This window comes from Adiantum capillus-veneris, chromosome 23, assembly GCF_014529385.1.
Source record: "Adiantum capillus-veneris isolate H3 chromosome 23, ASM1452938v2, whole genome shotgun sequence".
Lineage (NCBI taxonomy): Eukaryota > Viridiplantae > Streptophyta > Polypodiopsida > Polypodiales > Pteridaceae > Adiantum > Adiantum capillus-veneris.
The window spans coordinates 104,095,732-104,109,802 of record NC_140953.1 but is presented as its reverse complement, the minus strand read 5'-3'; positions in this window follow the sequence as shown (position 1 = coordinate 104,109,802).

Here is a 14,071-nt window from a genome sequence, read left to right as displayed (position 1 = left end):
AATATAATCTTGAATACCTCATCATTCTAATTTGTTAGGATATATGGGTGGATGCCACAAGGTTCTATTCATATCACAAAGTGAGTGAGTGTGTGTGTGTGTGTGTGTGTGTGTGTGTGAGTGTGAGAGAGAGAGAGAGAGAAAGAGAGAGAGAGAGAGAGAGAGTCTCTAGGCTGATTCAACGTGATAACCTACTTGATTGGAAAGCTTAACTTGAAATGAAACTTAAAAATGTATTGCCTTTGTCCACTCTCATCTAGGGCTTAGATAATCTCAAAGAAGCTTCTAGTTTCTTGAACCTTAGGCATAAGCTTAGAGTAAGCCATGTACTTAGCAGCAAATACCCTAAGATTTCTAGTGACCATGCTATTGACTTAGAGCTACGTAGGAGTCAACCATTGGGGGATCCTGAGCCAAAGAGTACATTGACCACACATTCAAAGATTGATGTCATCCGTAGATCCATTAGTTGTGCTATAGATTCTACTATCCATATGGAGCTAAGTGCTAGCCAGATGATGACCATTATACAGAGAGCTAGGAGATTGCAAATTTTCTTCTTTGCAAGAAACTCTCTTATCCCTCCTAGTTACATTAGACCTTTTATTTGTGCAAATTGACTATGGTGCACTAGACACATGCACGTAAGGTGCAGTTGGCACATATGGGGTAGGCATAATTGACAAATTGAAATGTTGACTTGTCTTGACATAGAAGCTATGTCTAGTGTCAACCTGCGGTGTGATAGGTGGTTAGCTCTTTGATAGACAAATGATCAATGTCCATGGTGTCTCAATGAGTGTATGTCAAGCTCTCTTCACATATGATCATCATCTCTGTGATGCACCATCATGTGCTCTATGGCTTGCTACACACACAATTGTGTCATCACAAGACAAACATCTATCATGAAGGCCTTTTTGGGAAACATAAACCTGTTTAATCCTATGGTAATCTCTATGAGTCAATCTATGGCTAGAATTCCTTGTGTGCCCTGCTAAAGTGGAACTACATTGGGGTGTAGAGGTCAAACTAGGCTCCAATGGCTTTGATCTGTTGTGTGGCCTCTATTGTGGTCTCATCAATGTGATCTATAGGAACCTGATGTGGCAATGTCTCACAAGTTGTATATGCCTGCTCTATGATCAGGGAATGTGGTCATGTCAATGCACAAAAATATGGCTCTATGTAAATATCTATAATGGTGTGGCTACTCTATAGATGAATCACTCAATAATGTGTTTCTCTGCTGCATATCAAGGTGGTGAGCAACACATGTTGGGTCTATGTTGTCAGTCTCGTATTGATCTAACCTATGAAGATCACTCTATGGTATGCTAAACTCTAGAGCTACATACAAGGGTGGCATAGTCCTAGGAATCTCTCTTGGAGGATCGCAATCACTCACGGGTCTCGGAGGTGATCTATGAACTCACTGGGTTGGAGCTATCGAAGATAGTCTAGCTCTATAACGTGCTTAATTAATCAATAGTCTGGGTGTTTTGTAAATAATGGAAGCGTGCTTATCGAGAAACAATTTTTAGAAATGAATCTTCTTTATGAATGTCTTAAGAACACACCAAACAACATACACAACAAAACATTACACTTTTCATACACAACTTGATGTCCATTGCAAAACGTTCTCGATGCAATATTACACCATTTGGATGATATGAATGTATCTAAATTAACAAAAACTCAATCATTTCTGCCAAAAAAATTTGCAAGTCTTGCAAAACAATTTTTCATGAAAATTTTCATAATTTTGATTGCACCAATGCATTCAAAGTAGATCTGAGTGTGTATGAGGGAGTTCTGATGACACCGAGTCAAAAACATCCTGTATGAGTCAACTTCTTCTATAACTAAAAAAACTAGAAAGAAAAAAGGAGATGAACTTGGCCTTATCGTTCCCTTCTCCAATAGCTCTTTGAGTTGTGCATGGGGGAGTCTTTGAGGAGGTTTGTTAGGAGGATAGTTCCTGGAACAACCTCAATTTAATGGCTATCTTCACCAAAAAAGAAGGGTGTTTTGTAAATAATGGAAGTGTGCTCATCGAGAAACAATTTTTAGAAATGAATCCTCTTTAGATGAGGCAATGTTATGAGGAGAGAAGGGATTTGTTTTAGTTTTAAATTTAAATATAAAACGTATACACAAAAATAGACTCTCGTTTTTGGATGTATCAAAAACATCTTGTGATACAACTGTAATAATTTGTTTTCTATCCATTGTTGGAATTAGGGTTGCAGAGAAACACACACAGCTTGGAGAAGACGAAGGAAGCTCAAGGCACACAATAGAGAGAGAGTTACTTAGTGTGAAATGGAAAGATAGATAGCCCTAGAGTGATGGGCGTATATACAATGCTCGGGGAAAAAAACCTCCTAAAGAGGGAAAAAATGCCTCGACGGTCCTAGTGTGTTCACACACCACTACCACATGTATATGGTAACAAATCCCCCCTGTAGTGATGCGGTGAATGAGAGCTGGCACATGAGTAAAGGGAAGTGCCACGCCCTGAGAACATGATCAGTCCACAGAGGGGAGTAAGCCCAAAGCTTTGCGGAAAGCTTCAAGCTTCTCACGAGACAATGCCTTTGTGAGAAGATCTGCAAGGTTGTCCTGTGTTGGCACATAAGCCAAGCTGATCTTTTCTGCTGAGAGACTCTCCCTGACATAGTGGTAATGCACCTCAATGTGCTTTGTGCGAGTATGAAAAACTGGGTTCCTCGCAACTGCCAATGCGCTCTGACTGTCAGTGTAGATAGTGTTGGCAATGTCCTGTCCAACACCCAAATTAGCCATAAGGCGTCTGGGCCATACACACTCAACCTTAGCTTTGAAGACATATACATCTAGCCTGCTCATTTTCAGCCCTTTCTTCATCAAGTACATCATGTACATCTGCATCAGTAATAGTCCCATCTTTAACATTTTCAGAAACCCCCATAGGCTATACATTTGCCTCATTGGAACTTACATTCGTATTTGTACCACTAAAAAGAAACAACAAAGTGTCATAAATGTCCTATGAGCTTACATTACTATCTCTAGTACATGACAGCAAGGGTTGAACAGAATCTTCCACAAACAGTACATCCCGTGAAAATAGAATACGTTTTGTTTGCGGATGATACAACCTGTAACCTTTGCTTTCAACACTATAACCAACAAAAATACATTTGACGGCCTTATCATCCAATTTTCTGCACTGTGCTTGTGGCACCAAAGCATATGCGAAACATCCAAAAACACGCATGTGCTCAATAGAAGGCTTTCTATCATGCCATGCTTCATATGGAGTAATAGACTGCAAAGCTTTTTTGTAGGACACTTGTTTAGTACTTAAGTGGCACACATGATGGCCTCAAGCAAAAAAGAATGCGGCAAAGCTTGAATTTTGACCATACATTGTGCCATTTTCGTAAGTGACCTATTTTTCCTCTCAGCAACACCATTTTGCTGAGGTGTGTATGGCACTATAATTGGTGTTTTATCCCACGACTAGCCAGAAATGCATTGAATTCATGGGACATACACTCCCCCCCTCGATCGGAACGGAGGGTGCCCATAGTACATTTCGAGCCATTTTCAGCCATAGCCAGAATTTTTTTGAAGCACATAAAAACTTCGGAATCATCAATGAAAGTCACGAAGTAAAGGTAATTGCCTAAGGATGGAGTTTGCATGGGTCCACAAACATCACTATGCACAAGCTGCAACCTGCATGTGGCCCGAACTCAACCATCCTTTGGAAACTTAGAACGCTGAATCTTCCACAAACAGTACATCCCGTGAAAATAGAATATGTTTTGTTTGCGGATGATACAACCTGTAACCTTTTCTTTCAACACTGTAACCAACAAAAATACATTTGACGGCCTTATCATCCAATTTTCTGCACTGTGCTTGTGGCACCAAAGCATATGCGAAACAGCCAAAAACACGGATGTGCTCAATTGAAGGCTTTCTATCATGCCATGCTTCATATGGAGTAATAGACTGCAAAGCTCTTTTGTAGGACACTTGTTTAGTACTTAAGTGGCACACATGATGGCCTCAAGCCAAAAATAATACGCCAAAGCTTGAATTTTGAACATACATTGTGCCATTTCCGTAAGTGACCTGTTTTTCCTCTCAGCAACACCATTTTTTTGAGGTGTGTATGGCACTGTAATTGGTGTTTTATCCCACGACTAGCCAGAAATGCATTGAATTCATGGGACATATACTCCCCCCTCGATCGGAATGGAGGGTGCCCATAGTACATTTCGAGACATTTTTAGCCATAGCCAGAAATTTTTTGAAGCACATAAAAACTTCGGAATCATCAACGAAAGTCATGAAGTAAAGGTAATTGCCCAAGGACGGAGTTTGCATGGGTCCACAAACATCACTATGCACAAGATGTAACCTGCACGTGGCCCGAACTGAACCATCCTTTGGAAACTTAGAACGCTGCATCTTACCCAAAACACAGCCTTCACAAACATGTTTGACAGGTGCTTCTAGAGGCGGCAAAGAAGCAACCATATCAGATTTCTACAAACGCAGCAAACTGGCAAAATTCAAATGACCAAAACGTGCATGCCAAAGTTTTGTATCTGAAATAGCCCTTGAATCTGCAACAGCATTTGCAAAATTTTGTCCACACTTGTCATACAAAGTGAGCTTATAAAGCCCATGGCACAAAAGGCCAGATGCAATAATTTCATCACCAAAGCTGAGATCATGAACTGTACATCAGTCATCCACAAATTTGACTACAAGTCCAAGTTTAGCAAGTGCGGATACAGACAAGAGATTCTTCTTGATCCCAGGTACATAAAGTGCATCAACAAGTGTAAATGAACTGCCATTTGCAGCAGTAAGCACAATCTTTTCAACTCCCTGAACCGGATAACAGGCCTTGTTGGCATAAGTGACTGAATTCCCATGAGGGATAGACTCGAGAGAGGTAAACAATTCACGATGTGAGGTAATGTGCTTTGTAGCACCACTGTCGAAATACCACACATGTGAATCTGCAGCAAAATTGACAAGCATGCATCATAGACAGCAGGATTGTAAGTGCACTCTGCGCTAAAAGCCGAATCTGCATCATTGTCAGCAACACAGTCTCCTTTCACAGAAGACTCAACAATGGCTCCATTTGTAGTGGAACCAGCATTTGCACTGTGCTTGTGGCACCAAATCATATGCCAAACAGCCAAAAACACGGATGTGCTCAATTGAAGGCTTTCTATCATGCCATGCTTCATATGGAGTAATAGACTGCAAAGCTCTTTTGTAGGACACTTGTTTAGTACTTAAGTGGCACACATGATGGCCTCAAGCCAAAAATAATGCGACAAAGCTTGAATATTGAACATACATTGTGCCATTTCCGTAAGTGACCTATTTTTCCTCTCAGCAACACCATTTTGCTGAGGTGTGTATGGCACTATAATTGGTGTTTTATCCCACGACTAGCCAGAAATGCATTGAATTCATGGGACATATACTCCCCCCTCGATCGGAATGGAGGGTGCCCATAGTACATTTCGAGACATTTTTAGCCATATCCAGAAATATTTTGAAGCACATAAAAACTTCGTAATCATCAACAAAAGTCACGAAGTAAAGGTAATTGCCCAAGGACGGAGTTTGCATGGGTCCACAAACATCACTATGCACAAGATGCAACCTACATGTGGCCCGAACTGAACCATCCTTTGGAAACTTAGAACGCTGCATCTTACCCAAAACACAGCCTTCAAAAACATGTTTGACAGGTGCTTCTAGAGGCGGCAAAGAAGCAACCATATCAGATTTCTGCAAACGCAGCAAACTGGCAAAATACAAATGACCAAAACGTGCATGCCAAAGTTTTGTATGTTAAATAGCCCTTGAATCTGCAACAGCATTTGCAAAATTTTGTCCACACTTGTCATACAAAGTGAGCTTATACAGCCCATGGCACAAAAGGCCAGATGCAACAATTTCATCACCAAAGCTGAGATCATGAACTGTACATCAGTCATCCACAAATTTGACTACAAGTCCAAGTTTAGCAAGTGCGGATACAGACAAGAGATTCTTCTTGATCCCAGGTACATAAAGTGCATCAACAAGTGTGAAGGAACTGCCATTTGCAGCAGTAAGCACAATCTTTTCAACTCCCTGAACCGGATAATAGGCTTTGTTGGCATAAGTGACTGAATTCCCATGAGGGACAGACTCGAGAGAGGTGAACAATTCACGATGTGAGGTAATGTGCTTTGTAGCACCACTGTTGAAATACCACACATGTGAATCTGCAGCAAAACTGACAAGCATGCATCATGGACAACAGGATTGTAAGTGCACTCTGCGCTAAAAGCCCAATCTGCATCACCGTCAGCAACACAGTCTCCTTTCACAGAAGACTCAACAATGGCTGCATTTGTAGTGGAACCAGCTTTTGCACTGTACTTGTGGAACCAAAGAATATACCAAACATTCAAAAACACGCATGTGCTCAATAGAAGGCTTTCTATCATGCCATGCTTCATATGGAGTAATAGACTGCAAAGCGTTTTTGTAGGACACTTGTTTAGTACTTAAGTGGCACACATGATGGCCTCAAGCCAAAAAGAATGCGGCAAAGCTTGAATTTTGACCATACATTGTGCCATTTCCGTAAGTGACCTGTTTTTCCTCTCAGCAACACCATTTTGCTAAGGTGTGTATGACACTGTAATTGGTGTTTTATCCCACGACTAGCGAGAAATGCATTGAATTCATGGGACATATACTCCCCCCCTTGATCGGAACGGAGGGTGCCCATAGTACATTTCGAGACATTTTTAGCCATAGCCAGAAATTTTTTGAAGCACAAAAAAACTTCGGAATCATCAATGAAAGTCACGAAGTAAAGGTAATTGCCCAAGGACGGAATTTGCATGGGTCCACAAACATCACTATCCACAAGCTGCACCCTGCATGTAGCCTGAACTGAACCATCCTTTGGAAACTTAGAACGCTGCATCTTACCCAAAACACAACCTTCACAAACATGTTTGTCAGGTGCTTCTAGAGGCGGCAAAGAAGCAACCATATCAAATTTCTGCAAACGCAGCAAACTGGCAAATTCAAATGACCAAAACGTGCATGCCAAAGTTTTGTATTTGAAATAGCCCTTGAATGTGCAACAGCATTTGCAAATTTTTGTCCACACTTGTGATACAAAGTGAGCTTATACAGCCCATGGCCCAAAAGGCTAGATGCAACAATTTCATCACCAAAGCTGAGATCATGAACTGTACATCTGTCATCCACAAATTGGACTACAAGTGCAAGTGTAGCGAGTGCGGATACAAACAAGAGATTCTTCTTAATCCCAGGTACATAAAGTGCATCAACAAGTGTAAATGAACTGCCATTTGCAGCAGTAAGCACAATCTTTTCAACTCCCTGAACCGGATAAGAGGCCTTGTTGGCATAAGTGACTGAATTCCCATGAGGGACAGACTCGAGAGAGGTGAACAATTCACGATGTGAGGTAATGTGCTTTGTAGCACCACTGTCAAAATACCACACATGTGAATCTGCAGCAAAATCGACAAGCATGCATCATGGACAGCAGGATTGTAAGTGCACTCTGCGCTAAGAGCCCAATCTGCATCACAGTCAGCAACACAGTCTCCTTTCACAGAAGACTCAACAATGGTTGCATTTGTAGTGGAACCAGCATTTGCACTGTACTTGTGGCACCAAAGAATATACCAAACATCCAAAAACACGCATGTGCTCAATAGAAGGCTTTCTATCATGCCATGCTTCATATGGAGTAATAGACTGCAAAGCGTTTTTGTAGGACACTTGTTTAGTACTTAAGTGGCACACATGATGGCCTCAAGCCAAAAAGAATGCGGAAAAGCTTGAATTTTGACCATACATTGTGCCATTTCCGTAAGTGACCTGTTTTTCCTCTCAGCAACACCATTTTGTTGAGGTGTATAAGGCACTGTAATTGGTGTTTTATCCCACGACTAGCCAGAAATGCATTCAATTCACGGGACATATACTCCCCCCCTCGATCGGAACGGAGGGTGCCCATAGTACATTTCGAGACATTTTCAGCCATAGCCAGAAATTTTTTGAAGCACATAAAAACTTCGGAATCATCAATGAAAGTGAGGAAGTAAAGGTAATTGCCCAAGGACGGAGTTTGCATGGGTCCACAAACATCACTATGCACAAGCTGCAACCTACATGTGGCCCGAACAGAACCATCCTTTGGAAATTTAGAACATTGTATCTTACCCAAAATACAGCCTTCACAAACATGTTTGACAGGTGCTTCTAGAGGCGGCAAAGAAGCAACCATATCAGATTTCTGCAAACGCAGCAAACTGGCAAAATTCAAATGACCAAATCGTGCATGCCAAAGTTTTGTATCTGAAATAGCCCTTGAATCTGCAACAGCATTTGCAAAATTTTGTCCACACTTGTCATACAAAGTGAGCTTATACAGCCCATGGCACAAAAGGCCAAATGCAACAATTTCATCACCAAAGCTGAGATCATGAACTGTACATCTGTCATCCACAAATTTGACTACAAGTCCAAGTTTAGCAAGTGCGGATACAGACAAGAGATTCTTCTTGATCCTAGGTACATAAAGTGCATCAACAAGTGTAAAGGAACTGCCATTTGCAGCAGTAAGCACAATCTTTTCAACTCCTTGAACCGGATAAGAGGCCTTGTTGGCATAAGTGACTGAATTCCCATAAGGGACAGACTCGAGAGAGGTGAACAATTCGTGATGTGAGGTAATGTGCTTTGTAGCACCACTGTCGAAATACCACACATGTGAATCTGCAGCAACTGACAAGCATGCATCATGGACAGCAGGATTGTAAGTGCACTCTGCGCTAAAAGCCCAATCTGCATCACCGTCAGCAACATAGTCTCCTTTCACAGAAGACTCAACAATGGTTGCGTTTGTAGTGCAACCAGCATTTGCAGTGGAGCCACCCTCTTTTCTTAGCCTCTTTGGCCTTCAACTTAGGACACGATTTGATCAAGTGATCATTAGGTTTACAATAATGGCAACACATCTTCTTTTTGCCCTTATCACCAGAATTTCCAGACGAATTGCTACCAGCAGAAGCATTAGGAACATAAGTTTTGCCACTTGCAGCAGCAAAACCAGAAGAAGTGGCCGCATTGTTGTTACCACCCTTTCTTTGAGAAGCAATAAAAGCCTGTTCAATTGCACGCTGCCTAGTTCTATTTTTTTTGGAAAGTGACTCTTGCAACAGCGATGTGAATAATGCATCAAACTTGACAACTTTAGGATTTCCTTGCGTCATCAGTCTCCAAGTACTAGCAAAAGTCTGGTAGGATTCTGGTAAGGCATCAAGAACAGTCTGCACAAGGAAACTGTTTGAAATGACTTCACCTGCAGAAATAAGTTGCTCATTGATATCCTTAACACCAGCAAGAAAAGTGTCCATATCATCTTCCTCATGCATAATCTTCGACTCCAACTCTTTACACAGCAAAGCAATTTTAGCCTCATTGCGGCTTGCATAAAGACCTGCTAGAATATCCCAAGCTTGTTTTGCAGATTTTGCTGAACGAATGTGAGGAACAATGGTGCGCTTCACAGACAACGCAATCAATGCATGAGCATGCGCATCCTACATCCCAACGAGCTTGTTCTATCGTAGTCAAAACACCTCTAATAGCAGCAATCCTTGCAGCAAGACTTGCAACATCCTCAACATCGCCTACATCCTCAAAACCAGGACGTACATCAATGCCCCACACAATGTTCCAAACGTCCTTTGACACAAGAACATGTTGCATCATATAAGCGCACATAGGGTAGCTGTCCCCATCCAACCTGTCCTCAGCAGCAAAGATCTTGAATACATCTGTGTTGTTGTTAGCCATGGTAAATGTTGCACCTGATGTGAAAACTGCCCGAAAATACGAGAAACGGAGCGAGAACAACACGTGCTATATAGCACAAACCGTAGAAGACTATGAGGCACTTGTTATGCAGAAAATGGCACAGACAAAAATTTTGCACAAAATGACAAAATAGCCTGTGTAGTACTACCTATAGTGGAAACGGAGGCCGAAATGAGCCCGAATCAACAAACTGTGTAGACTAAGCTCTACGAGCACTCCCGAAATATTTGTCAACTTGCGAACGCTTGCCAAACCTCATTGTAATCGGAGAAAGTGAGCAGGCATGTGTTGGAGCAGCTGACGACTAAGCCCGCGAGGACGTAACCTGCTCTGATACCAATTGTTGGAATTAGGGTTGCAGAGAAACACACACAGCTTGGAGAAGACGAAGGAAGCTCAAGGCACACAATAGAGAGAGAGAGTTACTTAGTGTGCAATGGAAAGATAGATAGCCCTAGAGTGATGGGCATATATATAATGCTCGAGGAAAAAACCTCCTAAAGAGGGAAAAAAATGCCCCGACGGTCCTAGTGTGTGCACACACATCACTACCACATGTATATGGTAACATCTATATAAAATATCATGTCTCTACCCTTATTTTGAAACCTAATGCCTCTATTGAGCTCAATAATACATCATCATGATTGAAGGGGGAAAGTTTAAGGAAATCCTCTTGATCTACATACCCTTAAACATGACTTAGGGCTTTCCATTTTAAGGAGCAACTAGAACTTCTTTCCCTTCAAAGCTCCATTTCATCTAGGATTTTTGTTGGCAATCATTTTCAATGAGGGCTTTCTAGAATCTGATAAGTAGATTTCCAAAATATTATCTTTTCTTGCTAATGCAAGACTTAAAGAATTATGATTTCCTCTCCTCTATGCATATGTGCACCGTGCATGCATGCATGTGTGTGTGTGTGTGTGTGTGTTTTTTTTTTTTTTTTTTGGGGGGGGGGGGGGGGGTGGTGTAAATAAAATAAGAAATGAGAAATAGGATTGAACATGAAACATTCACATCAAAATTTGATGGATCGTAATTGAAAAGTACATCGGCATCAATCACACATAACGAAAAAATATAATCTTGAATACCTCATCATTCTAGTTAGTTAAAATATTAGGGTGGATGCCACAAGGTTCTATTCATATCACAAAGTGAGTGAGTGTGTTTGTGTGTGTGTGTGTGTGTGTGTGTGTGTGAGAGAGAGAGAGAGAGAGAGAGACTCTAGGCTGATTCACCGTGATAGCCTACTTTATTGGAAATCTTAACTTGAAATGAAACTTACAAATGTATTGCCTTTGTCCACTCTCATCTAGGGCTTAGATAATCTCAAAGAAGCTTCTAGTTTCTTGAACCTTAGGCATAAGCTTAGAGTAAGCCATGCACCTGGCATGAAATACAACTTCTATGTCAAGACAAGTCAACATTTCAATTTGTCAATTATGCCTACCCCATATGTGCCAACTACTGCACCTTATGGATTGTGTTCTAGCAATGATAAACGCAAGAAGTATGCTCACAAAATGTCCAAAGATGTGAGGGACGTGACCCCAAAAAGCAAGGAAAAGTAGACGTTAATAATAAAAAAGTCCTCAAAATAGAGTGACGTGATAGTGACGTGAAACTCAAGATTGACGATCGTAATATGAATAGCAAAACTCTAAATTTTCTTTAAAAAGTTGACGCCAAGATTAGAAAAATGATCGCAGATGTTTCACAAAGATGCACAAGGACAAAACCTACGTCAAGTTCGATTGTAGTGAAAACAGTATAACTTTCTGTTGTGAACTATGATTGATGCAAAACCTGACTCAAATCGAAGGAGCAAGGAGACAACAAGATTTGGATGAAAAGTGTCATTGCACTTCGATGCATTGCACTTTTTTCATTTTTCAAATTTTGAACAGAAGACCCCCAAAAATTGAGACGAAGTTGAGGGTGTCAAAAGACAAATCAACAAGCTGTTGGAATTAGGGTTGCAGAGAAACACACACAGCTTGGAGAAGACGAAGGAAGCTCAAGGCACACAATAGAGAGTGTGTTACTTAGTGTGCAATGAAAAGATAGATAGCCCTAGAGTGATGGGCGTATATACAATGCACGGGGGAAAAAACCTCCTAAAGAGGGAAAAAATGCCCCGGCGGTCCTAGTGTGTTCACACACATCACTACCACATGTATATGGTAACAAATCCCCCCTAGAGTGATGCGGTGAACGAGAGCTGGCACATGAGTAAAGGGAAGTGCCATGCCCTGAGGACAGGATCAGTCCACAAAAGGGAGTAAACCCAAAGCTTTGCGGAAAGCTTCAAGCTTCTCACGAGACAATGCCTTTGTGAAAAGATCTGCAAGGTTGTCCTGTGTTGGCACATAAGCCAAGCTGATCTCTCCTGCTGAGAGCCTCTCCCTGACATAGTGGTAATGCACCTCAATGTGCTTTGTGCGAGCATGAAAAACTGGGTTCCTCGCAATTGCCAATGCGCTCTGACTGTCAGTGTAGATAGTGTTGGCAGTGTCCTGTCCAACACCCAAGTCAGCCATAAGGCGTCTGAGCCATACACACTCAACCGTAGCTGTGAAGACTGCCCTGTACTCAGCCTCACAACTCGAAGTGGCCACAGTAGGTTGCTTCTTGCTCAACCATGATATACATGAACTGCCAAGCATGAAACAAAAACCACTTGTGGACACTCGCGTGTCAAAACAACCAGCCCAATCTGAGTCCGAAAAAGCATGTAAGTCTGGCGGCAATGATCCCCCCTTGGGATAAAACAAGCCAAGATGTAAAGTGCCACTAAGGTAGCGGAAAATCCTCTTGACAGCCTGCCAATGCTTAGACCCTGGGCTATGCATAAATCTGCTGACCTGCGAGATTGCAAACTGAATATCTGGCCTCGTGTTGCATACATAAATGAGGCAGCCAACAGCAGTTTGGTAAAGAGTGACATCAGCAAGATCGCCAGCATCATGTAGACTCAACTTCAAACCTGTTTCCATGGGAGTGGCAATAGGTTTGCAATCCTCAAGTCCAAACTTACATAGCAATGTCTCTATGTAACTTTTCTGACACAAGGCAATACCACCATCACACTGCTTAAACTGTATACCCAAGTAATGATGCAACAGCCCCAAATCTTTCATCTTGAAAGTAGCATTCAAATCAGCCTTAAATTCAGCAATATGTCTCTCATTTGGTCCAGTGATCAGCAAATCATCAACATAAAGAACCACAATGAGAAATACATCATCCTCACGCTTTACATACAATGTGCTTTCTGTTGGACTGTTACGAAAGCCTCATTTAACCAAATGAGTGTCAGCTTTCTCATACCAAGCACGAGGAGATTGCTTCAACCCATACAAAGCCTTCTTACATTTGCACACTTTGTCCTCTTGTCCTTTTATGACAAAACCGCGAGGCTGCGTTACATAAACTTCCTCAAATATGTCACCATTCAAGAAAGCAGTAACAATGTCTGATTGATGTACATCCCAACCAAAATGAGCTGCCAATGCACATAGAAAACGCACAGTAGTCATACGACAAGTGGGAGCAAAAGTCTCTTCATAATCTATGCCTTTTTGTTGTGCATAACCCTTTGCAACAAGTCGAGCCTTATGGCGATCGATCTCACCATCCGGCTTGCGTTTCAACTTGTAAACCCACTTCGTACCAATGGCCTTTTTGTCAGGAGGCAAATCACATAAAGTCCATGTGTTATTCTCTATAAGTGCATCATATTCTGATTTCATGGCAGCAATCCAATTTTCTGAATTCTGTGCTTCATCAAAAGACAGAGGCTCCTCAACATCATGTAAACTAGACACAGCCAAAGCATAACAATCTGATGCATAAGATGCATGGCGAGAGCCTGAACGAGTACGACTAGATAAAGGTGCATCCAATTTACTGTCACGCAAAGTGTGCACTAGCCATTTTGGCATACCTCTAGCCTACTCATTTTCAGCCCTTTCCTCATCAAGTACATCATGTACATCTGCATCAGTAATAGGCTGTTCTAAAACATTTTCAGAAACCCCCATAGGCTGTACATTTGCCTCATTGGAACTTACATTCGTATTTGTACCACTAAAAAGAAACAACAAAGTGTCAT